This window comes from Nycticebus coucang, chromosome 8, assembly GCF_027406575.1.
Source record: "Nycticebus coucang isolate mNycCou1 chromosome 8, mNycCou1.pri, whole genome shotgun sequence".
NCBI lineage: Eukaryota > Metazoa > Chordata > Mammalia > Primates > Lorisidae > Nycticebus > Nycticebus coucang.
Genome location: NC_069787.1, coordinates 74,328,899 through 74,355,913, shown reverse-complemented (window position 1 = coordinate 74,355,913; position 27,015 = coordinate 74,328,899). Strand labels below are relative to the sequence as shown.

General features: G+C 37.7%; 2 long non-coding RNA genes across 3 annotated transcripts in view; one reads left to right on the top strand and one right to left on the bottom strand.

Moving 5' to 3' along the window:
• LOC128592238 (uncharacterized) overlaps window positions 1-12,073 on the bottom strand; it is a 32,349-nt gene extending 20,276 nt beyond the window's left edge. Inside the window, exons 1-3 of the long non-coding RNA XR_008381810.1 lie at window positions 11,835-12,073; window positions 10,540-10,608; window positions 7,817-7,990 (exon numbers count right to left, since the gene is read on the bottom strand). This is a non-coding gene — a long non-coding RNA (uncharacterized LOC128592238). The remainder of the gene's footprint in view (window positions 1-7,816; window positions 7,991-10,539; window positions 10,609-11,834) is intronic.
• The window catches only part of LOC128592240 (uncharacterized), a 150,601-nt gene extending 136,060 nt beyond the window's left edge, over window positions 1-14,541 (top strand). For both annotated transcript variants that reach the window (XR_008381812.1, XR_008381811.1), the window contains exon 4: window positions 14,420-14,541. This is a non-coding gene — a long non-coding RNA (uncharacterized LOC128592240). The remainder of the gene's footprint in view (window positions 1-14,419) is intronic.
• The last annotated feature ends 12,474 nt before the right edge of the window (window positions 14,542-27,015 follow it).

Genomic DNA, 27,015 nt, shown 5'->3' with positions numbered 1-27,015 from the left:
GCACAAATTGTCCAAGACTCTAAGGCTGCGGTCAGTCGTGCCCAGGCCCACAGGCTCATGGGCTCCAAGGGTATTGCAGCTATCACTCTCCCCTACACTTTCTAGCCGTTTCTATATTTTATTTTTCCCACAGCTTGTATCACCAACTATTCTACATATCTTACTAGTTTTATTTACTAAATTGTGAAGAGGAGACTGGAGGATAATTACATTCTCCTGCTTTCTGTTTGTCATTGTTACTTCAAACCACTTTTGCTCTTGCCTTGGCCCGTCTGCTAACCTCCTCTTTGATTCTACTAGCTGCACCATCTTGGTGAGGTCGATTTCACTCTGGCACGTGAAATATGACTTCTTCCCTTCTTCATGTAACTGCTAAAATGAGTGCCCTCACGTGATTAAAGGACCTACTACTTGGAGAGTTGAAATGCATCTTGTGTGTCTGCAGCAAATCCTGCAATAATATTAAGTACATAGCAAGTGTTGAGCCAGTAATTACTTGCTTCTTACTTACTTGTATGTGATATTTCTTTTTTACTGAAGTCAGGAGTCACCGTTTTTTTTTTTTTTTTTCTTGTAAAGAACCATGCCTTTGTCACCCATCCAGTTCCTGTCATAATAATTCAATTGCTATTGGAGTGTGAAAGCAGCCATAAACATTCTGAAAATAAATGAAGTTATTTTAAAACTTTATTTAAAATATAGGCAGCCACTGGATTTGGTCCTCAAGCTGGCTCCTAACTTAAGTTATTCCAATTGCTTCCGTCTTTTCATAGAATACATTCATTTAAAACATTTCAAGAGATATTTTCTTTAACTTTATTTTTGTTTATTTGACAGTGCTATTAAGTGTGATGTTTTGTTCTTACCAAGACAAGAAACCAATACCCCTCCCTTCATCCAGAGAGAAATAGAGATGGAAACACGTAACAAAACAACTCGGTGTGAGAAAGTTTATAATAAAATCTTCTTTCTCAAAATGTAGAAACATAGTGATTGTCCTGGAGAGTTTATTTCACTCTTAAAACATCCTGGAAAAACTAACACACATCAACTAATCTCACATGTATATTCTCTCAGGCAGGGAGCCATTCTTTTGATTTTAGGTTGAAACTAAGATGTTAATTTTTTTCCCTCAACTTCTGGTTGTTTTTTACCTTGGAAGAAAAACAGGAATTAAAAGGAATCAATGAGTATTTCCAAACAGAATTTCTTCCACTGCTTCCAGGCTATGTTTAAATGATAAAGTCGAGGGATAGAAATATGTATCAGAAATTATGACTGTGCCTTATGAGGTTTAAACAGACCAGCGTCAGCCCCAAGCAATCCTCACAGCTATCACAATCATTTATAAACACAAAATACTTTTTAAAGTACTGCCTTCTTTTTTCCACATTTATAGAGTCAATAGTAAGTACTTCACAAGGGCAAAGAAACTGCATACTGTTCCTCATTTATAAGGATGCTCTGGTAAGTCCCAGGAGAATGTAGAGGAAGCTGGAAGAGAGAAAGAGCTGGAATCCTGCCAGCTACTGGCACCACTTCTTGATGGCCCTACCACATGTCTGAATCAACCTCAGCAGATGGGCCAGGCATTCTTCTTTTGAATTTGAAATTATACACAGAATCATAAGACAGTTCTTTTTCTTCTTTAAAGGAAAGGGAATTAAGAAGAAAGGGGTTTAGAGAATAAAACAGGAGAGGCCATTCGCCTGACTAGTATTGAAGCTTCTCAGTCAAATCCCCATAAGGAAGCCCTTTTCTACTCAGAAATCATGATGGCCCCATAGTCTCAGACATAGGTCGTCTTCGCCTGACTGCAGAGAAGTCCTCCGCTGATCAAAATGGAGAAGTGCTCCAAAGAAACAGCTACACCTCACTGTAGAGACCATTTAAACCTCCCTAATTGCTTCCTCTGGACAACCTGTAATAGCCATGGCAGCATCTCAGAAAATGTCAGGAAGTCAACTTTAAGGTTTATGTTAAGAAAGGAAGAAGATAGGGCGGCGCCTGTGGGTCAGTGAGTAGGGCGCCGGCCCCATATGCCGAGGGTGGCGGGTTCAAACCCAGCCCCGGTCAAACTGCAACAAAAAAAATTGCCGGGCATTGTGGCGGGTGCCTGTAGTCCCAGCTGCTCGGGAGGCTGAGGCAGGAGAATCGCTTAAGCCCAGGAGTTGGAGGTTGCTGTGAGCTGTGTGATACCACAGAACTCTACCGAGAGCGGTACGGTGAGACTCTGTCTCTACAAAAAAAAAAAAAAAAAAAGGAAGAAGAAAGAAAGAAGAAAGAAAGGATAGTACAAATCACACCTCGTAGACATGTAGTCAGTGAGCTGGCATGCTATTCCTAAGCCAATAAATGTCACAAGCAAGACATGATGGTATTCACTGGCTGGATTAGAATCAAAGGCACTGCAAAATTTTCCAAAGATGATTGTCTTTAGATTTACCTTTTATTTCATTTTTATTGCTACATAATAGATGTGCATATTTTTAAGGTACATGAAATGTTTTGACACATTCATATATGTCTAGTAATCAAATCAGGCGTATCCATCACCTTAAACATTTATCTTTTCTTTATACTGAATATATTCGAATTATTCTCAAGTAGCTATTTTGAAATATGCAATTGATTCTTGTTTACTACAGCCATTCTACTGATGTATTGAACACTAGGTCTTATTTTTTTCTGTCTACCTATAGTTTTGTACCTTTCATCAACCTCTTGAGTGGATCCACTTTCCTTCCAGTAAGGCTCCTCTGTCTGTAAAATAGTTTCTTCAGAGGATCAGGTATTCTGAGTCCTTTATTATTTTACTAGGCCTTAGGAAGATAAATTCTTTTGTCCCCAATGAAGGTTCTGTAACTGAAATACTGCATGGATTGGCAAAAAGCCTGCAATGTATACATCCTGGAAGTGATACTTCATCTTACATTCGGCTGTAGCACTGATTCATTCTGCTTGTTAAGTAAAGAATTTCTGTAACCTTATTGTGTTCACCTTCAAGAAGAAAGGAGCAGCAACTAAGTGTGAAGAAAGGTTATTTGATGACTCAGACCACAGACTCAGGATGAAGTCATGGAAGAAGCTTGGGTTACACCTGTCCTTGCATTTCCTGTTATCTAGATCAGGTGACTACCTCTCACCTTACCCATAGGCTTGTCCTCAAACACCAGGCAAAAAGCCATCTTACTGTGCACGCCACATGCTTCCCCCAGACACCACTTGCCATTTCTTGCTTGTCCTGTGCTGTAAAACCTGCCTTTGGGAAGAATCTCTGCATTTTGTCACTATATTTCGACTTTACCTTTTGCGATCTCCCTTGCTTTTGCTGTCCATTAGAACAATTGTAGAATTTAGTTTTCCTTTTCTCCCATACCATACAGAAGGGTGTTGGCTCTTTCCATTTGCTTAGGGAGACAATGATCCTGGGGGACAAACAGCCCAGCTAAGCTCAGAGATTCCCACTTGCTCCAGAAAAGAGGCTGAGGTCTATTTTCTACCCTGCTGGTCTGGATAGTCACTCCTCCTGTATTAAGGACCAAGTATACTTGTTTCGGGTTATCACAATAGGATAAACTGAGGGTGGAGTCCTGAGGTCCAGAAGAAAATAGAATAGAATCCCACATGGGAGATCAATGCTGTCATAGCTGAAAGACTTGAGAAGGAGGAAAGAGAGCAAAGCCACTAAGAGACCACATAGTAACATAGAGAGAAGGGCATACATCAGAGGAATCTCTACACCTTTACTGGCCAGAGAAACATGGGGCATTGGTGTACAGGATTCCTTGGGGTAAAGAGTTGAAAAGTAAGCTCTGTATTCACAGAGACCAAACCCAGATTCTTCAGAATGATAGCCTATTTCTGTTCTCAGGCACAAAATTAACTGATATGTCACTTATTTGCTTTTCTTTCAGCCATGTGATGACCAGTTATTACCCATTTGGCATGACTGGATAGCAGTTGGAACATAACATTAGGTAGAACCAAGGAAAGCAACTAATCCTATTCTAATGGTCTGAGGCAATTTGAAATCCTTTACTTTCTCTGTCTCCACTCATGGGTCAGGCTCTGTCCCAAAATAATTTTGAAAAGCTTTTCATTGCACCTCTCCAAGCCTCAGTTTTGGCATCATGTAACACAGGGATCACAATACCTGTCTTATATGGGCTGTTTAAGGTTGAGCAATGTAGAATATAAAGCACCGAGTCATAGTGGTAGAGGCAAGGTACATTGTGCCCAATAATGCAGCTCTGGGGACTCTCTCCAGGCTCTGTCTCTTACCCTTATGCCTACATCTGTCAGCTCTGTCTTCATACCTCAGTCACTGATGCTTTGTACCTCTCAGCCTAGGCCCCTAGGCTAACCATTCATCTGTCCTACCTATTCGTTTGGCTTATCTCCAGTTCCAGGACCCACCATTTGTGCTTATTTAACTCCCTAGTTAAATGAATTCCTTGGACACTGTTCCACTTGTTTACAGTTTTATCTCTCAGATTCCAGACTGCTGTAGTCTGTTATGATTTGATATGCCAACATGACAGTTTGGGCTATAGACAAACATACCTGAACAAAATAGGAAATGGTCATTGGACATAGTTGTGACTGAGAGGACAGCTCCCAAGCTGGATGATAAACTCTGAAATTACAGAGCTCCTAGCAGAATCTCTTAGTGTGGCCATGGGGAATGTATCCTGCCAATTTTCTTAGCCCTGTTTGGTATTTATCATTTTTTAATATGCCAAAAACTTCTGAAAAGTTAAGAGACCAAGGTCTCCCTTAAACTTTGGCTGTAGCATGGGTTTAAAATTGTATAACAGATCCATCCTCCTATGTTGAACATATAGGTTATCTTGCAGGTCACATGACACATCAGCATGGTGGTGGCAACACGATTGCATTTTGGTTAATAACAGGAAAGAAAGGAGTCAGATCTGAGAGAGTGCACAGAGAGCCAGGCTTTTGTTTTCCTCTGGTTACTAGTGCTGGAAAAACCAGAGTTTAGTGAAAGCAGAGCCAGTGGAAATCATGGCATCCATCTATACTGGGTCGAGTAGTGTCACCCCAAAATCACATCCATTTTGAACCTCGGAACATGACTTTTATTTGGAAATAGGGTCTTTGTACATGTAATTAGCTAAAATGACTTAACACAGGATTAGTGTAGGCCCTGATTCAATGACTGGTACCCTTATAAGATGAGAAAACACAGACACATAGACATAGATAGAGGAAGAATTACACATGACTATAGAGACGGAGATTGGAGTAATATATCTCCAAGCCAAGGAAACCCAAGGATTTCTGACAAGCACTAGAAGCTATGAAAGGCAGGGAAGGCTTTTCCCATGGAGCCATAAGGGTACACATGTCCTTGTCAACACAACAATTCTAGATTCCAGAACTATAAAATAATACATTTCTGTTACTTTAAGTTATCCTTAAAATTTCTGTTGTTTTAAGAAGTAGAGTGAAAAACTTTACAAAATTATTTGGTACAGATCCTGACCCATGAGTGGAGAGAAAGACATCAAGGGATGTCAAATTGGCTCAGACCATTAGAACATGATTAGTTCCTTTCCTTAGATCTCCCTAGGGTTATGCTCCTATTATCACCCAGTCATGCCAAATGTGGTAATTTGTTACAGAAACCCTGGGAAACTAATACACTATCTTCAGGGGTGGATCAAAGAGCTGTGAGCTAGAAACTCAAACCATAAATAATATAATTGTCAGACAAATCTCAGTGGCCACTTATGATCTAAGAGGTTAGGTTATGTTTCTAGCAACATCTAGAAACAGAATGCTGGGTTGAGCCTAATTATAGATGGAAGTTAATGGCCAAAGTAGAGGACATATTCTAGATCTTGACAACGTAGAAGTGTGTGAAGCTGGGCATTTCATTTAGCATGTGAGAAATAAAAAGGAAGCTGGCTGTGGAAAAGGTCAGGTCCTCAGTGCTTAGAGGTGGATCTAATACCCTGAGACCCTTAGAAGAAGGGCTTTTAGAAACAAGGGTTTATTAGCCTACTGGTGACTAAAACATTCCACCTGCCATGTGAAACTGACTGATTACTGAACTAGTAATGATGATTATATAACTCTGATTACTGGGGAAAACTTCATTTACTGTTCTCATAAATGTTTCGCCTTGTTCTTTTATGGATGGTAAACAACTTTTGAAATAAAACTAGAAGTTCTTCCGGCTTATGAAGGATATACCATGACTAGATTAGCAAAAGGTGAGTGTCATCAGAGTGCACAAAGGACCAAGGCAGTCACGTTGCATTAACGCAGCTGGCATACTAGCTCTAATTCTAATGATTTATTCAGCATTTGAAACACCCAGCTCTCTGCTCAAATATTTATGACACTTCCTTGTTGCTTTGAGACTTTTAATAGCCCTGAATAAATCTGTAAGTATTGAAAAATTGTCAGCAAATGGAGTGTAGTATGGATAGCAAAAACTCAAATTGTGTAGCTATATCCATTTACTTTATTTATGCTAAAGAAAAATACTGCAGTAATCTCTTCCTAGCATTACCAGTTTAAATGAGTTTGCCTTTCCATTTAATTAATCCCTCTTTAATTTTGTGATAAAAATCCATTCCTAAGATGATCCTCCTGTCCACGCAGCAAAAATCGGGGAAAAGTTGTTGTTTCATCCTTTCTTTTTAATTTGTCAGGTATAGTTTGAATTTTTAACTGCTTAAGATGATAATTCAAGGTTAAGATTACAGGCAGGAGACTTGGACCCTTGAGCCTTCTTCTTATATAAATGAACACAAAATTAACACTGTAAATATGCAAGTTTAATGCAGTATTTCTCAAATGTTATTCACTTGTGTGCTACCTTCACAATTTCACAACTGCTGCCATAGCTAAGTAGTATCTGTACCCTATCTATTTTTATATTTCTTAAATCAACCCCTTTTACTTAAAAGCACTTAATAAAAGAAACTATATATTGGCATGATGAATGGATACCCAGTATCTTGGGACAACGGTATATAGTAATTATAAAAATTGGTGCATACTCTATTAACTTAAATAAAAGTGTTAATCCGTAAAAACATCTAAAATCATTTCACATTTCCCCAATGGTATCAGTGACATAATTTTAGAATTAGGACCTGACTTTAAGGATCCCTGGACTAAAAGTAAAAGTGCTTCTTACTAGTTACCTGAATGACAAGCAAATGCTTCCCTACCTATGGGCCACAATTTTATTTATAAAATAAAGAGATTGACTTAGAACCAGTTACACATGTTTGTTCCTCTCTAGGTACCTCCACCCCAGGTCCATAACAGACATGACTAATTGATCAGAGCAATCTTTCCCGAATGTTAACCAGTGTGATGAAAATGTGTCAAACGGTCTATGAAACCAACGTATGGTGCCCCGTGATCACATTAATGCACACAGCTATGATTTAATAAAAAAAAAAAAAAAAAAGAATGAAGGACACTTCTCCATGGTTTTCTTACTGATCCCTCTTACCTTTATGTGACAGAAAACATATTTTTTCATTAGCACTCTCACCTGGTAAAGAATTTTCCTGACTTGGGAGAAAATAAATGTTTTTACTCAACCCCATCTTGTCTTCCACTATTGCCCTAGTTCCCTTTCACCATTCCAAGAAAATTTGAAAGAGTTTCCTGGTCTGCAACTTCCTGTTTTCACTGGCTTACCTCACTCTTCCAACTAGTTCAGTCCAGCTTCATCACTCACCACTGCATCCAGGTAGAACTGACTTAGGGCACTGAGATCTCCTTGTCTTAAAAATCAATGAACATCGCTTAGCCCTTATCTTACCTGACCTGTCGCAGCATTTGAAATATGAATCCATCAGCCTTCTTGAAGTACTCTTTCTCTCTTCTTTTAAGATATTGTGGTTTTCCTTATAACTCTCTAGCAGCACGTACTGGATATTTTCTTTTGAATCCCAGATTCAGATCATTTTCCACCTTTCTCCAGGCTGATCCTGCTCTAGAAGGATGACCAATATGGACAGCATCAATAGATTTCCTTGCCACCTGGCTTCCCATTAATTTGGCCACTGTAAAGCAACTGCTCCCTCCCTCCAGGTTAAGCCTGGCAGTAGCTATGTTCCTCTACAAAGTCCATAGCTCCACCTTCTGAAGATAAAGTCACAACCTCAGCTCTCTCTACATCATGGTAATCTGTCCCTTCCTCCACCACTTTCAGACTTGAGGTTGGTATATTTTCACCATCTTCCTATTACACTCTCCATGGTTGGTTTCCCAAAACTGTTCCTTTCATGAATCTCCCTAATTACCCCATTTTGATTGTGTCATTTGTTTTCCCCTAGAACTATAATTTTCTCTTTTTTTCTTTATATTTCTGAGCTTTGTAAAAGTGACACTTTCGAATGCATACTTCTATTATTTGCTTAGAATTGTAAAATTATATATACTTCATTTCAAAGTCTAAAATGTATCATTAAATTTAACTCTCTGGTATTATTTTAACCAGTAGGATCTAATGTGTGCTATCAACAGATACAAAGGCAATCAATAATCTCACAAAATTTAGTATGAAATTCTTATTTTTAGGACTGTAAACTGTGGGGGGTTAAAAAATGTCTCCTGAAAACATCAGTTTCTAATCCCAGAAATCTGTAAGTGTCAGTGTATATGAAGAAAATTGTTTTCAGATATGATTTAAGTTAAAAATCTTGAGATGAGATTATCATGGTGGGCCCTAAATGTAGTCGAAAGTGTCCTTATAAAGAGCAAGAAAGAGAGATTTTCACTACACATGAAAGAAGACAGTGTAACCTCTGAGAGAGAAATTGGAGTGATACGGTAATAAGCCAAGGAATGCCAACAGCCACCAGAAGCTGGAAGAAGCAAGAAATGAATTCTCAAGGACCTTTGAAGAGAGTATGGCCCTGTGAACACCTTTAGATTAGAAAGTTTGGCCCAGAAGATACTGAGGACTTCTGGCCTCCAGAGATGTGACTGTGAGAGAATAAATTTCTATTTTAAGCAATCAAGTTTATGGTAATTTGTTATGGAACTATAGGCAACTAATAGACCTGCTATATTTATAACTCTAACACCTTTAAGGCCTTGAGCTCAACATTCTTCACCTACACAGGCACATCTGAGTGCATGCTACATGCAAATGTTTTGTCTCACTGTAAAACATCAGTCTCGGGCAGCGCCTGTGGCTCAAGGAGTAGGGTGCTGGTCCCATATGCCGGAGGTGGCGGGTTCAAACCCAGCCCCGGCCAAAAACCACAAAACAAACAAACAAACAAACAAAAAAAAACATCAGTCTCAGTCTGCCTCAGCTATGGGAGAGGAAAATAAATATTGACTTTTGCATAAGAGAAGATGGAGACATTGTACTTAACAAAAATATTCTGATTTTTATAATTTCTAAAAACATTATAAAAATTTTTTGTTTATTTCTAATAAAAAATACAGTATAGAAAGATATATAGGCAGTATAAAATAGAAATAAGACCCATCACTTAGAGATAATCCCCATTTTTTTATAGTTTGACAAATATCTTAATTTTCTCTCTCTTGCTACACACACACCCATATACACACATGCATGCATATGCAACCATGCTATATTGTGCTTGTTAGATTTTGCTATGTGAGATACTTTATATTTTGCCCTTACCACTTAATATTTCATGCAATTCTTTTCTAGTTAGTAAATATTTATATGTCATCATATTTAATGGGTTCCTAATATTCTACTACCTTGCCATATCCTAATTTGTTCAAGTAATGACCATTTTCTTAGACATTTTGTTTCCAGATTTTACTTTGATAAGAATTCTAGGCATATATCTCTCTGAATTTCTTCTTCTTCTTTTTTTTTTTGAGACCATCTCAAGCTGTCACCCTGGATAGAGTGCTGTGGCATCAGAGCCCACAGCAACCTCAAACTCTTGGGCTTAAGCAATTCTCTTGCCTCAGCCTCCCAAGTATCTGGGACTACAGGCACAATGCCTGGATATTTTTTGTTGTTGTTGTTGCAGTTGTCATTGTTTTAGCAGGCCCGGGCTGGGTCCAAACCCACCAGCATTGTTGTATATGGCTGGTGCCCTACCCCCTGAGCTACGGGCACTGCTGATGAACTTCTTAAGTATTTTTTTCTGGGATAAATTTCTAGAAAACTGCTAAGCCAAATAAAAGCATGTTTATAATACTGACACTTACTGGCAGGGTAACATTTCAAAGTCTAAACCATTTTTTACTCCAAAACAGTATAATTTCACCTCAAGAATTAACGTTTTTGTTTGTTTGTTTTGGTTTCAAGCAACAGAAAAGAATGCTAACTAAAGGAGAAAAATAAATATATGTATATTAAAAAGATACTGAAGTAGCTTATAGATACAAACGATGGACTAAATGCCAAGGCAGAGGCTGAGGTCCTCACAGCCCTCTCTAGAGGACATCCAGAAGGTGTTGCTTATCCACCCTTGAATCTCTTTGTGATTCAAATTCCCCCAAAGACAAAACTGGATTGAAGAGTTTGTCACACGTGCTTACCTTCTGTACCAATCACTGCCTTCTGGGCAAGGTAGTTCTGCATTTTGATTGGCCATTTCTCATCATAGCCTAGAACAATGAGAAAAACGCAGGTCTCCTTAACTTGCACATGAAAATCATCAGAGGGATACAGACTACTTTATGTTCAACCTGGCTGTATGGTCTGTTGTGAGAACAAATTAAGAGTAACAGTAGCCAAATCTGTAGAAAGAGAGTTGTTGAAAAGTCACTTCTCAGAGTGTGAAATCACCTGAGGAGATGCAGAGTAACATCAAGTCTAATCCAACTCAGGTGGAAAAGACTTGAAAATGTCAGCAACAACATGGAACCTGAAGGCCCAAGAAAAGTGACCAACAACATTTCCCTGAGTCACACCTGTCAGGGAATTCCCAACCACACTCAGTATGCTGTATAGTCTGGTGTCTGAGATCATGCTTCTATCACATAGTGAGCAAATCATGAACTCGAGAAAAAAGCCCCTCTTAAGGGATATTGCCATAAGAAGTCATATTTCTTTCTAGATGAGTGTCACAAAATTTGATACAAACATTATTCTGAACCTCTTCTTCATCATGCACACTGAATACTTTTTTTTGTATTGCATGACTTAAATAAAAAAGGCACCTCAAAATTTCCTGACATGCCTCTTCCACCAAACTCTTCCATCTATGGCAGTGGGTGACACAATGTAATCTACTAGGTAACATAAGCTCAATATTTGAACTTTTCTTCACTTCCATCTCTATTCGTCCTTAGATTCTATCTTACAGCAACAGTTAAAACATACATAGAGTTTACCATATGCTGGCCACTGCTCTGTGCTTGGTACAGACAATTTCATTTCTCACTACATCTCTGTTCTTATCCCCATTCTGCAGGTAGGAAAACTGAGGCATAGAGCAGTAACCCAGCATACCTTATCACAGAAGTAGTGAGTGATGGAACTGAGGTATGGCCTGGGGCAGTTGAGCTCCAGAACCTGTGTCTTCACTATTAGAGTTCACATCCTAAATATTGATTAAATAGCTCCCCCTTTTTTCCTCATTTTTCTTTGTTCAAGTTCTTTTCAAATTTCACTTGGATTTTATCTTTATGCAGTGGCCATTACATGTGACAAAATTTCATAAACCTGTATATATTCAAAATCTGGTCAAATCTGAGTATGGTCTATAATCTAGCTAATAGTATTCTGTCAATATTAATTTTCTGATTTTGATAATGTATTACAGTGATAGTTGCTTTCCCCCACCCCTCCTAATGTAGTGGGAGTAGAGAAGAAACAAAGAAATCCTTACCTGGTTGTGATCAATGTGTTGCAAACATCACTGCACCAGGACTGGCCAAGTTGTGACCATTAAAGAAAGCTGGGTTAAGTGCACATAGGACCCATTTGCAATATTTTTACCAGTTCTTGTAAATCTAGAATTATTTCAAAATAAAAAGCACAAAAAAAATTCACTTGTGTTATTACAAGTCAGCCCTTTCTGCTTTCCAACTTTTTCCTCATTGTAGCCAGGGAGGTCTTGGTTCTACCGTGCTGCGGTTCTACCGTGCTTCTTCTGTGTTTCCTATTGCCCTGAAGGATGAAGTTCACTTTCTTCAACATATTCAAAAATTGGGACCCAGCCAGATCTCCATTTCTACCCCAGCCACTCCCTGCCTTCCACACCTAATTCTCATGAACAAATACTTGTTCTTCCCCGAATGTGTCATAGATTCACTGCCGCCGGACTTTGCTCCTAGTTTTTCTCATGCCTTGAAGAACCTTCCCAGCACCCTCCCTTTGTCAACATTAATTCATCCTTTCTGATGACTATGAAGTCATCATTGCCTTCTTTGGGATTTTCTGGCCTGCCCTTCTTTCCCATCTGAGTTGGGTTAGACCCTATAAGGTCCCCAGAGCACCTGATAACATACTTCTACCTTGGCATTTCCTAAGCTGCCTTTTATTCATCTGTTTCTGGCATATTCCTTTAATGACTAAAATACATCTACCCTGTATATAAAAGCCTGCAACATAGTCACCTCTGAATAAATTAGTGAAAAATTAGTGAATGAATTGTTTGAAATGACCACTTTCTATCATGTCAAAGGCTTTCATTCAAACTTCTTTTTCCCCATCACAAAATTACTAATGCACTTCTATATTGACCTCTTCAAAAGCCACACTTTAATTTTTTTTCTAAACATTTTAGGAGATATTTGAGAGAATTCATAAATATGTAGAAATGATTTCAAATGCTATCAGCTTATTGGAAAAGAATGCCATAATATGGCATTGCTTGGATTTTGAACATTTCTACAGATAAATAAATTTCCTTCATATTCATTCTGTCACTCCAGGCCTGATCAGTTCATCCTTTCGTTTTCTTTCCAAGGCTGCCTTGGTTTATGTTGAACATAGCAGGTAGTTCTGAGTTCTTTCAATTCCATTATACAATTAAGGTTTGAAGAATTTAGAATTTGGGGGTTACTTTTCAATGTTTGTAATTTACAGAAAGATAAGGTCATTTCAAACTTCAGTTTGTTCACATTTTAGTCTTTCAGGTATCATGTTGCATCGAATCTATCCAAAAGAAGAAAACTCACAAATTTGAGGTTTTCATTCTTTTGGATACATAAGAGAAGACTTTTTATGATTGGTTATGACAATAAATCACATGTATTAATTCACTGGTGATCTGAAATCCTTGATTAAAAACAAAAATTAATAACTAATAGTGAATAAATCCAGCCAGATGTATTTCATTCTCAAGATGTCCCAAACTAATTTGATAATGTGGCTTGTTTCAGAATGTCCTGTATACAGTTATCTCATCCCCTCTCAGCATTCTAAAGTGCAGGTATAGTCCTGGGAAATTCAGAACACATGTTACAGATGGCTTTACACTGAAATAGTTGACATTCTGGTTAAGAATACTTTATTTAAGATTAAGATCATTCATGGAGAAATTCTGAGATGGTTTCATGACATTTGTATAAAACAGGAATTAGTTATTTCTTTAATGTGGAAGTAGAACTCAAGGCAAAGAGTATTAGGATGGAACTTAGAACTTTGATAGTTTTCAAGAGTTGGCAATTTAAAATCTAGAAATGCCTTCTGGTATTTCCAAAGGTTTGAGAGGAAAACCTGTGCACTAGTGTGCCCCTAAAAATGCAATTCTAATGCCAACTGTTCTGAAAAGTCTAAGAGTAGAATGAATTATACATTCTTGTTAACAACTTCTATAAATTAACAAACAAATTAGATCCATGTGCTCTTCCAAGTACTTTATGTGTATTTTTTATTTAATCGTCAGAGCAACCTATTAAGTAGGTACAGTATTGTCATCATGCCCGTCATTTTGCAGATTAGGAAACTGAAGACCAGAAAAGGTAATGCACCTTGAAGTTGTCCAGATGGTGACAGAGCGGGCTAAACCCAGCCACCATGGCTCCAGAACACCTGTTCTTAACCACCATGTTATGTTGCTTCTCACTTCATATATACCTCCACCACAAAATGACTCTACTAGAATACAGCTTGTGCCCATGGATGCCTTATTTGCTGACTACAAAACTTTTATCTTGTCCTTTTATGTATCCATAATGACACAATATATCTGTCCACTGTTGGCCACGTAATTGTTGTATCAATAAATACATTATGTGCTGGTTTGATCCTTTGAGTTGTTCTTTGACTTAGTAGTAAGAGAAATACATATACAAGGGGAAAAAAGGGAAAGATGAACTCTAATAAAGCATTCCTGTATGCAGTTGAGAACAGAATATGCAAAGACCTATAGCATGAGGGAGCATGGGGTAAGCCGGAATGCAGAGAAAGAATCAGATTACCTTGGAATCTTTTCTCTTATGTTTTCTCTGTTTTTGGATTTCACAGATAATTTGAAATTGGCTGCGCCCAACAGGTTTCCAAGTGGACATGCTGTTTGGAATAAATTACATTACATTCTCTTCATGATATCCAAATCATGTTTCAAAATGTTTGGAACCACCCTCAAAAAGGAACCATCTCATATAATCAGACAACTGTTTGCCTGATTCAAAAGGTCAAATCCTGCCTTTTTTATTGTCAAAACATTATTCATTGCAAAGATAGAAATCTTGGAAATTAGAGTGACCTGGCCAATCGTACTTGAGTCCAAGATATACCAGCTTCTGCCATTATTGAGCTACCAAAAGAGAAGATTGTTCAAGAATAAAAGAACAGGCTCAGCACCGTAGCATAGTGGTTATGGCGCCACCCACATACACGGAGGCTGGCAGGTTCGAACCCAGTCCAGGCCTGCTAAACAACAATGACAACAACAACAAAATAGCTGGGCACTGTGGTGGATGCCTGTAGTACCAGCTACTTGGGAGGTTGAGGCAAGAGAATCACTTAAGCCCAAGAGTTAGAGGTTACTGTGAGCTGTGACACTATGGCACTCTACTGAGGGCGACATAGTGAGACTCTGTCTAAAAAATAAAAGAACAAATCAAATCATTTCTTTGGGGAAGTTAAAAAGCTGAAATTCCGTCTATATACTATCTTAAAACAGCACTGAGAAAATTCCCATGGAATGATTTAGGAAAAGAAAGATAACTTGTTCTTCCTTAGCTTTTAAAAATAAGTCAGAACATCAGAATCAAAGTGCATGATGATCTTGGTGTCCCAGTTTATTTTGTTTAATAGTTTCCCAGTTTGTTTCTCTCTGCAATTTTTCCCCAGAAATAAAATGCAAAGGTAAAAAAATGCATCCCTCAATAAACATGTTGTCAGGGGAAATGGGATAGGAAGGCAGCATTCCAACAGATTTTCCCAGAAATCTAGATAAGCTGTGAGAGTAATTGCAGTAGTCTCGTGAGGGGTACCATAAAATGCCATGATGTTGAAATAAATAAAAGATTAAGGAATATTGCAGGGCACACTCATTTCCCCTGAGCATTGCTGCGCGATGCCACATTTACAATTGCAGATGGCTTCTGTTCCCAAAGTGGAGATGTGAATTAATGGCAAGGCTGTGGCTTGTGGATGCCTGATGGAGTTCTTGGAGACAATGGAGATGATTAAAATTCTCAAGAACTAGAGAAAACAAACTGATTATAAATATGACATAGTTGAAATATGGTCTGCAGTACAGGTACAAGCTCAAATTTGATTACTTTTCTCTGATATAACCTTTTGGTCATGCAAAGCCAAGATATTTATTTGAAATATAAATATATTTATTCATCCAAATATATTTATTTAAAAAATATATATCCATATATATATTTATTTAGAATCTTACATAGTTTATTTTACTTTTCGGTGGTGAGTTGGAAGACCAGTGTTGAATTTTGAAATTATTTGCATCTTAACCAGGATTTACTAAGCAGAGATAAGTATGCTTTAAAAATGGCTACTGTTTGATGTGGACATATCTAATTGGTTCACACTGGGTATTTTTCTGGTAAGTCTTATTAATCACTCTGTTTTCCTCTAAATTGCACTACATCGTCATCATCTTAAATGCACATGAGTCATCATCATTTAAAATCTTGCCAGGCCATTATTTTTTTATTTTTTTTTTTTAATTTTGAAATAATTTTAGACTCACAACAATAACAGTACAAATAATTACTGATGACTTTATACTCGGGTTCCCCTAAATGTTAACCTTTATACTTTTATAACTATTATTATTTTTCCTCTCTCTCTCTCTCCCTCTTTCAATGAATTAATGAAGTATAGTCTTTCCCCACTGAAATGCCATACCATTTTATGTTAGCTTTTTAAACTGCTTTTAAAAATCTTATTTGTCTCTATTGAAAGGATCATATGGTCTTTGTTTTTGCTTCTATTGATATAATGTATTAATTTATGGATTTGCATATGTTAAACCAATCTTGTATCCTTTGGATAAAGCCTACTTGATTGTGATGTATAATTTTTTTAATGAGTAACTGCAATCTATTAGCTAAGATTTTCTTGAGTATTTTTGCATTGATATTCATTAGTGAAATTGGTCTGTAGTTCTCCTTGGTTGGCTCCTTTCCTGGTTTTGAAATCAAGTTGATGTTTGCTTCATAGAATGTGTTGGGGAAGGTTCCTTCTTAATGCTTTGAAATGTGGTCTGCAGTATAGGTACAAGCTCATCTTTGAAAGTGTAATAGACTTCTGATGTGAAGACGTCTGGTCCTGGGCTTTTTGTTGTTGTTGTTGTTGTTGGAAGTTTTTTTATTATTTCTTCATTTCAAGAGATCTCTCTCTTCCTTGTTAAGTCTAGGAAGATGGTGTGATTCAAGATATTGGTCCATTTTCTCCATATTGTCAAATTTCTGGGCATAAAGTTTTTGGTAATAGTCCGAAATAATCTCTTGTATCTGTGTGGTATTAGTTGAGTTTCTCCCTTTTCATTTCTGATTGAGGTTATTAAACATTTTCCTTTTCTATTTCTGGTTAATCTGGCCAATGGTTTATCGATTTTATTTATATTTAAAAAAAACCAAATTTTTGTTTCATTAATTTTCTGCATAATTCTTTTATTTTCAATTGCATTTCTTTCTGATTTAATCTTAGTCATTTCCTTTCTTCTGCTCGGATTGGATTTCTCCTCCTTTTTCATCTCTTTAAGATGATTCATTAGGGTATTGATGTGCTCTCTCAGTTTTTTGGATGCAGGCAGGCATCTAATGCAATAAATTTTCCTCTTAGGACTGCTTTTCCAGTGTCCCACAGATTTTGGTAGCTTGTGTCTCGTTGTTATGCTCAAGGAAGTTAATTATTTCCTTTTCTTATTTCTTCCTTTATCCAACTGTCATTCAGCATAAGGTCATTTAATTTCTATAGGATCCCTTCAATAGATGCAGAAAAAGTATTGGACAAAATTCAGCATCTTTTTCTAATAACAATTAAGAAAATAGATATAAGTGGTACGTTTCAAAAATAGATCGAAACCATCTATGACAAACCCACAGCTAACATCATACTGAATGGAGTAAAACTGACAGCTTTTCCACATAGAACTAGAACCAGACAAGGATGCCCATTATCACCACTATTATTATCGCAGCTTTTCCACATAGAACTAGAACCAGACAAGGATGCCCACTATCAACACAGAACTAACATAGTTCTGGAAGTTCTAGCAAATGCAATCAGACATTGCAATCAGAGAAAAATATAAAGGGCATACAAATGGAGTCAGAGGAGGTCAAACTCTCCCTCTTTTCTTTTTTTTAGATTTCAAATTTCTTTATTTTACTTTTTTTTTTTTTTGCCCAACCCATTACTCTCCCTCCACCCTAACGCCCACCTTCCCCTTCCTTGGCCCTTTCCCCATAGTCTTGTGCTATAGTTGGGTTATAGCCTTCATGTGAAAGATATAAATTAGCTTCATAGTAGGGCTGAGTACATTAAATACTTTTTCTTCCATTCCTGAGATACTTTGCTAAGAAGAATATATTCCAGCTCCATCCATGTAAACATGAAAGAGGTAAAGTCTCCATCTTTCTTTAAGGTTGCATAATATTCCATGGTATACATGTACCACAATTTGCTAGTCCATTCGTGGGTCGATGGGCACTTGGGCTTCTTCCATGACTTAGCAATTATGAATTGGGCTGCAATTCATACATTCATACATACAATTCAACATTCTGATACAGATGTCTTCGTTATGTTGTGATTTTTGGTCTTCTGGGTATAAACCTAGGAAAGGAATTATAGGATCGAATGGCAGGTCTATTTTAGGTCTCTAAGTATTCTCCAAACATCCTTCCAGAAGGGACGTATTAGTGTGCATTCCCACCAGCAGTGTAGAAGTGTGCCCTTTTCTCCACATCCATGCCAACATCTCTGGTTTTGAGATTTTGTTATGTGGGCTACTCTTACTGGGGTTAGGTGATATCTCAAAGTAGTTTTGATTTGCATTTCTCTGATGATTAAGGATGATGAGCTTTTTTTCATGTGTGTGTAGATCGTGCGTCTGTCTTCTTTAGAGAAGTTTCTCTTCAAGTCCCTTGCCCACCCTGAGATGGGATCACTTGTTCTGTTCTTGCTAATACATTTGAGTTCTCTGGGGATTCTGGTTATTAAACCTTTATCAGAGGTATAACCTGCAAATATTTTCTCCCATTCTGAGGGCTGTCTGCTTCCTTTACTTACTATATTCTTGGCTGTGCAGAGCTTTTTAGTTTGATCAGGTCCCAGTAATGTATTTTTGATACTGCTTCAATTGCCTGGGAATCCTCCTCATAAAATATTCACCCAGGCCAATTCCTTCAAGAGTTTTCCCTGCACTTTCTTCAAGTATTTTTATAGTTTCATGTCTTAAGTTTAAATCCTTTATCAAGTGAGAGTCTGTCTTAGTTATTGGTGAAAGGTGTGGGTCCAGTTTCAATCTTCTTCTTCTGCCAGCCAATTTACCCAGCACCATTTGTTAAATAGGGAGTCTTTTCCCCACTGAATGTTTTTAATTGGCTTGTCAATGATCAAATAATGGTAAGTAGCTAGATTCATCTCTTGGTTCTCTATTCTGTTCCAGACATCTACTTCTCTGTTTTTTTGACAGTACCATGCTGTTTTGACCAGTATCGAATTATAATACAGTCTCAGGTCTGGTAGCGTGATTCTTCCTGTTTTGTTTTTATTGCTGAGTAATGTTTTGGCTATTCGAGGTTTTCTCTGATTCCATATAAAATGAAGTATTATTTTTTCAACATCTTTAAAGTATGACAATGGAGCTTTAATAGAAATTGCATTAAAATTATATATTGCTTTGGGTAGTATAGACATTTTAGCAATGTTGATTCTTCCCAGACATGAGCATAGTATGTTTTTCCATCTGATAACATCTTCAGCTATTTCTTCTCTTAAAGTTTCATAGTTCCCTTTGTAGAAATCTTTCATGTCCTTATTAGGTTTACTCCCAAATATTTCATCTTCTTTGGCACTACTGTGAAAGGAATAGGGTCCTTGAATGTTTTTTCAGCTTGGTTATTGTTGGCATATATAAAGGCTACAGATTTATGGGTGTTGATTTTGTAGCCTGAGACATTGCTGTATTCCTTGATCACTTCTAAAAATTTTGTAGTAGAATCCCTAGTGTTTTCCAGATATACGATCGTATCATTTGTGAAGAGTGAAAGTTTGATCTCTTCTGACCCTATGTGGATACCCTTGATTGCCTTTTCTTCCCTAATTGCAATGGCTAAAACTTCCATTACAATGTTAAAGAGCAATGAAGACAATGGGCAACCTTGCCTGGTTCCTGATCTAAGTGGAAATGATTTCAATTTAACTCCATTCAATATGATATTGGCTGTGGGTTTGCTGTAGATGGCCTCTATTAATTTAAGAAATGTCCCTTCTATACCAATTTTCTTAAGTGCTCTGATCATGAAGTGATGCTGGATATTATCAAAAGCTTTTTCTGCATCAATTGAAGAATCATATGGTCCTTATTTTTTAGTTTGTTTATGTGCTGAATTACATTTATAGATTTATGTATATTGAACCAGCCTTGAGACCCTGGGATAAATCCCACTTGGTCACGGTGTATAATTTTTTTGATGTGTTGTTGGATTCTGTTTGTTAGGATCTTATTGAGTATTTTTGCATCAATATTCATTAGTGATATTGGTCTATAATTTTCTTTACTTGTTGTGTCTTTCCATGGTTTGGGGATCAAGGTGATGTTTGCTAGGTAGAATGTGTTGGGTAATATTCCTTCTTTTTCTATATTTTGGAAGAGGTTTAGTAATATAGGTACTAGTTCTTCTTTAAATGTTTGGTAGAATTCTGACTTAAAGCCATCTGGTTCTGGGCTTTTCTTTTTAGGGAGATTTTGTATAGTTGATGCTATTTCAGAACTTGATATAGGCCTGTTTAACATTTCCACTTCATTCTGGCTAAGTGTTGGTGGGTGGTGTACTTCCAGGTATTTGTCGATTTCTTTCAGATTTTCATATTTCTGAGAGTAGAGTTTCTTGTTGTATTCGTTAAGGATTTTTTGAATTTCTGAGGTGTCTTGTTATTTTATCTTTACCATTTCTGATTGATGAAATTAGAGATTTTACTCTTTTTTTTCCTGGTTAGGTTGGCCAAAGGTTTATCTATTTTATTGATCTTTTCAAAAAACCAACTTTTGGATTTATTGATCTGTTGTATAATTCTTTTGTTTTCGATTTCTTTTAATTCTGCTCTGATTTTGGTCATTTCTTTTCTTCTGCTGGGTTTTGGGTTAGAGTGTTCTTCCTTCTCCAGTTGCTTGAGATGTACCATTAAGTTATTAACTTCATCTATTTTTGTTTTCTGGAGGAATGCTTGCAGTGCTATAAATTTCCCTTTTAGGACTGCCCTTGCAGTATCCCAGAGGTTCTGATAATTCATGTCTTAATTGTTGTTTTGTTCCAAAAATTTGGTGATTTCCTTCTTAATTTCGTGTATAACCCATCTGTCCTTCAGCATAAGGTTGTTTTGCTTTCATGTTTTTGTATAGTTATGCAGGTTCCTGTTGTTATTGAGTTCAACATTTATTCCATGATGGTCAGAGAAGATGCAAGGAGTAATTTCTATTTTTTTTAATTTGCTGTGGTTAGATTTGTGGCCTAGGATGTGGTCGATTTTGGAGTATGTTTCGTGGGCTGATGAGAAGAATGTGTATTCAGTTTTGTTGGGATGAAATGTTTTGTAGATATCTGTTAAGTTCAGATGTTGAATAATTAAGTTTAAATCTAAGATTTCTTTGCTTAGCTTCTTTTTGGAGGATCTATCCAGCACTGCTAAAGGGGTGTTAAAATCTCCAACTACTATGCAACTGGAGGAAATCAAGTTGCTCATGTCTGTTAGAGTTTCTCTTATAAATTGAGGTGCATTGTGGTTGGGTGCATAAATATTAATAATTGAGATCTCATCATATTGAGTATTACCTTTAACAAATATGAAGTGTCCATGCTTAACCTTCCTTATTTCAGTTGGTTTAGAGCCTAATGCATCTGTGAATAGGATAGCAATGCCTGCTTTTTCCTGCTTTCCATTTGCCTGGAGTGTAGATGACCATCCTTTCACCTTGAGTCTAAATTTGTCTTTTAATGTAAGATGCAATTCTTGTATGCAGCAGATATCTGGCTTGAGTTTTTGTATCCAGGCAGCCAACCTGTGCCTCTATAGATGACAATTTAAACCATTCCCATTAATTGAGAAAATTGATAAGCCTTTCGAGAGTCCAGTGGACATTTTTAATTCTTTTGTGACTGTGGAAGTTGACATTTTATCACAATTTTCTGGGTGGGTTTACTTTTGTGGTGGAGGATTACACTGGTCTTTATGGAGGATAGGTCTGAGAATATCTTGGAGAACTGGTTTAGTTATGGCAAATTTCTTCAACATGTAAATGTCATTGAAGTATTTAATTTCTCCATCATAAATGAATCTCAGTTTATCTGGGTACAGGATCCTGGGTTGAAAGTTATTTTTTTTTAGGAGGTTAAAAGTCGATGACCATTCTCTTCTAGCTTGAGAGGTTTCAGCAGAGAGATATTCAGTTATTCTAATATTCTTGCCCTTGTAGGTGATGGTTTTCTTTCGTCTTGCTGCTTTCAGAATTTTCTCTTTCATATTAACCTTAGTGAAGTTGATTATGATGTGTCTGGGGGATGTCTTATTTGGGTTGAGTCGTGCTGGAGTTCTGAAATTGTCTGCTATCTGAATTTCAGAATCTCTTGGCATGTCTGGAAAGTTCTCCTTCATAATCTCATGTAGAAGAGACTCTGTGCCTTGTGAAGGCACTTTGTCGCTTTCGGGGATACCTATAAGACGAATATTGGTTTTCTTCGAATTATCCCAGAGCTCTCTGAGAGAGTGATCTGTTTTTGCCCTCCATTTCTCTTCCTCTTTGAGAGTTTGGGAGCATTCGAAAGCTTTGTCTTCAATGAAAGAAATCCTTTCTTCTGCTTGCTCCATTCTGTTACTGAGGGATTCTACTGTGTTTCTCAGATCTTTGAGGGATGCAACTTCTTGTCTCAGTGTGTCAAAATTTTTGGTCATTTGGTCTTTGAATTCATTGAATTCTTGAGATATCTTTTGGCTTACTGCTTGGAGTTCTAATTCAATCTTATTTGCTATCCAGATTCTGAATTCGATTTCTGACATCTCAGCTATTTGTTTGTGCATGGGATCTTGTGCTGTGTCTGCCCCCCTGATCCTTATGGGAGTTGATCTACTCTGATTATTCATATTGCCAGAGTTTTTCTGTTGATTTCGCCTCATGATTGTTTTTCACCATCGCCTCTGGCTATCCTCAGAGTTGGGGAGGTGTCTCTCCAAGATTGGACCCCAACGGGATCACTCTATTGTAGCTTGATCTTTGTAGGGAGTGACCCTGTGTAGTTCCTCTGGGGCTGCCCCAGCTAGGGAGTTCTAGTTGTGAAAGCAGCTCTGGTGTGTGACACACCCAGATCCAACAACAGGCAGGAGGTGGTGCGCACGGTTCTTGGAGTGCCTGGTGCCCAGTGACTTTGGCACAGAGAGCCCAAGGCTTCAGCAGTTTCTGGCCAGGATAATGGCTATGCACATAGGCAGGGAGAGCTCCAGAGGGTAAGCGGCTTCCAGTATCCATGGCCAGATGAGTAGGCCAGTGTGGAGGCATGGAGGACACAGGAGGGAGGACGCAGGGTTTCGCGGCTCCCGCAGTTCCTGGTCAGGGCACGCAGAGGCCCGATGGGTGCAGGTCACGGGTCGGGGTTCATGTCGCAGCTCTTATGAAGGTGCACGCAGCACCAGGCCCAGGAGTTTGAGATTTCTGTGAGCTGTGACACCACGGCACTCTACCCAGGGCAACAGCCCAAGGCTCCAGTGCCAAAACTGGTCTCACTCTGCCCTTGAGTGTTAAGGCTGTAAGGCAGCTCAGTCCTTGCCTTTAGGCTGCCCAGTCACTAGGTTACTATCTCCCACCTGATCCTTGCTCTGCAACCCTGGGGGCGGAGCTTACCAGGGTAGTTCTCTCACAGTGGCTCCCTGCAGCCCACAGCCGAATAGTATTAGCTCCATCTGGCTCAGTGGCTCAGTCTGGGGCCCTAGACAATGCCCACAGTTCTCTGCATTCCTGCTCAAGATCTCCCCAAGGCAGTTCAACTGAATGCCAAGTCAAAAACACCAAAACAGTTCACAGGTAAGGCCTTTCCAGTTTGCAGTCTCACTGCTGCTTGTACTTAGGGTTGCCGGCGGGATTAGGTTGATTGAACACATGCAACCACTTGCCAGTTTTCCACTGTTTTTGTCCTCCTCTTGGGGTCCAGAAGTCCCTTTCTGACTCCCTGTATCCTCAAAGTGATGATTATAGGCAGATACCACCAGCCAGAGATGCCTGGAGTCTTATCTCCCCAGAGTCACCATGCCCAGTTGCAGTGAAGCTGTTACTCGGCCGCCATCTTGCTCTACCTGTCTTTCCCTCTTTTCTAATGATATCATCTTATACTTAGAAAACCTCAGAGACTCAATCACAAAACTCCTGGAAGTCATTAGGGAATATAGTAATATCTCAGGGTATAAAAGCAATGTCCACAAATTAGTTGCCTTTGTATATGGCAATAACAGCCAAGTTGAGAAGCAAATCAAGGACACAATTCCCTTCACAGTCACTTCAAAGAAAATGAAATGCTTAGGAATATACCTAAAAAAAAAGAGGTGAAAGATATTTTCAAAGAGAATTATGAAACCCTAAGAAAAGAAATTGTAGAATACACTAACAAATGAAATAACATACTGTGCTCTTGGCTGGGAAGAATCAACATTGTCAAAATATTTGTTCTACCCAAAACAATCTACAGATGCTATGCAATCCCCATTAGAATACCAACATCATATTTTAAAGAACTAGAAAAAATAGTACTTCATTTTGTATGGAACCAGAAAAAAATCTATATAGCTAAGGCTATTCTTAGTAATAAAAACAAAGTTGGAAGCATCATCCTTCCAGACTTCAGGCTATATTACAGTCCACAGTAATCAAAACAGCATGGTATTGCCACAAAAACAGAGACATAGACATATGGAACAGAATAGAAAACCAAGAGCTGTGTGGCGCCTGTGGTTCAAATGAGTAGGGTGCTGGCTCCATATGCTGGAGATGGTGGGTTCAAACCCAGCCCCAGCCAAAAACTGCAAAAAAAAAAAAAAAAAACAGAAAACCAACATATGAAATCAGTGTCTAGTTGCCATCTGATCTTTGATAAAGCAAATTAAAACATACAGTGGGGAAGAGAATTCATATTCAACAAATGGTGCTGGGAGAACTGGATAACCACATGTAAAAGTCTGAAATTTGACACACACCTTTCACCCCTTACAAAAATTGACTCAAGAGGGATAAGAGACTTAAACATAAGATGCAAAGCAATAAAAATCTTGAAAGAAAGTGTGGGGAAATCTCGATGATGTTGGAGTGGAGAAAGATTTTATGACAAAGATTTCAGCAGTCATCACAATAACAAAAATTAACTAATGGTACTTACTTAAGCTGAAAAGTTTCTGCACAGATAAAGACACAAGTAAAGCAAAAAGACAACTTTCAGAATGAGAAAAGATATTTGCAGAATATCAATCTGACAAAGAGTTGATAACCAGAATCTATAGAGTACACAAATTAATCAACAGAAAAAGAGTAAACAATTGCATTTAACTCTTGGCAGGAGATATGAACAGAACCTTCTCTGACAAAGATAGACGAATGGCTAACAAACATTTGAAATCATGCTCATCATCCCTGATTATCAGAAATGCAAATCAAAACCTGAGATATCATCTAACCCCAGTAAGAATAGCCCACATCACAAAGTCTCAAACCTGCAGATGATGGTGTGAATGTAGAGAGAAGGGAACACTTTTACACTCTGGTGGGGCTGCAAACTAAAACAACCTTTTTGGAAAGGAAGTATGGAGAATCCTCAGAGAACTCAAATTAGACCTCCCATTTGATCCTATAATCCCATTACTAGGCCTCTACCCAGAAGAAAAAAAATCATCTTATAAGGACATTTGCATTAGACTATTTATGACAGATCAATTCACAATTGCCAAAATGTGGAAACCACCTAAATGCCCGCCAACCCAGGAATGGATTAATAGGCTATGGTATATGTATATCATGGAATACTATTCAGTCATTTAAAAAGATTGAGACTTTATATCTTTTGTATTAACCTGGATGGAGGTGGAACCCATTCTTTTTAGTAAGGCATCACAAGAATGGAGAAGCAAGAATCCATATACTCAATTCTAATATGAAGGTAGTAGATGATCTAATACAAGGGATGGCCATCTACTGGTAGGGGAATGAGGGATCAAGGAGCGGGGAGGAGTGAGGGTGATGAGGGGTCACAGTGTATGTCACACTCTTAGGGATGGGACACATCATAAGAGGGACTTTATCTGATGACCACAATCAGTGTAACCTAATTCTTTGTACCCTCCATAAATCAAAAACAATACAAAAAAAGTCTTATTTACCATTTAACTTTCATGGTTTAAGATGTTATGCCAATAAATGGTAATTTATCAATTTGTAGAGAACTAAATATAATATAATCATCATTTGCTTATACAGCAAATGTAGTTTAAGAAAAAAAGTAGGGTGAACCAAAGAATTTCAGTAGGGTCTAATGAGAAACAGAGGTAGAGAACACTGAACTTAATTTCTGTTTCTTTGTATCTGGTCTTATTTCAAAGGACAACCCTGAGTATATTTGCAGTATGCAGATCTAGATGCACTCTTAGGGCAGAGAATTGAGAGGCAGTACGAGGTAGGCAATTAAAGAGGCAGAAAATAAATTCGATACTTGTAGGTGAAATTAATACTGGTATAGGAAATGAAATAGAGTTTTGTTTAATGTAATTATCATTTCAAATCCACTTATGAAATAAATGCCCATGAAGCTAATACTGAAATATAACGTACCAGCCCCACACCCTTACAGCTCCGTAGATTGTGTGCCCTGATGTTTACATACAAGCTGTGTGCATCAGTTTGTGTATTTCCATACACATATGTTTCTATGAAATAAACTCGTTCCTTTCATGGAAAAATTAAGATGTGATGAAATGCATTTTTAACTAAGAGCAGTTGTAATATTTTCTAAATTGAAAAAAGTTACATGGATATTTCTACGTGTATAGTCGATATCCCTTCCTAGATGAGTACATTTTGCTTTTTTATGACTAGTTGATATGCAAGTCACTTCATAAATATGGACAATTTATTATATTTTTTGGTATTATCAATGACCAGCAAAGTGCTTCCATTCATTTAATTATCATTATTTGTTCAAAGAATTCAGACAATATTTTAACAAAATATTAATCAAGACAATATTTTAGCTAAATTAATTTGATATGCTGATATATTGCCCCCAGTTGCTAGAGAAGTGTGGGGCATATCTTGATTTGTGTGGTTTTACTCATTTCAAGACAAGCAACCTTTGATTTTAAAAGCCTTCTTATTAAACCTACCATAA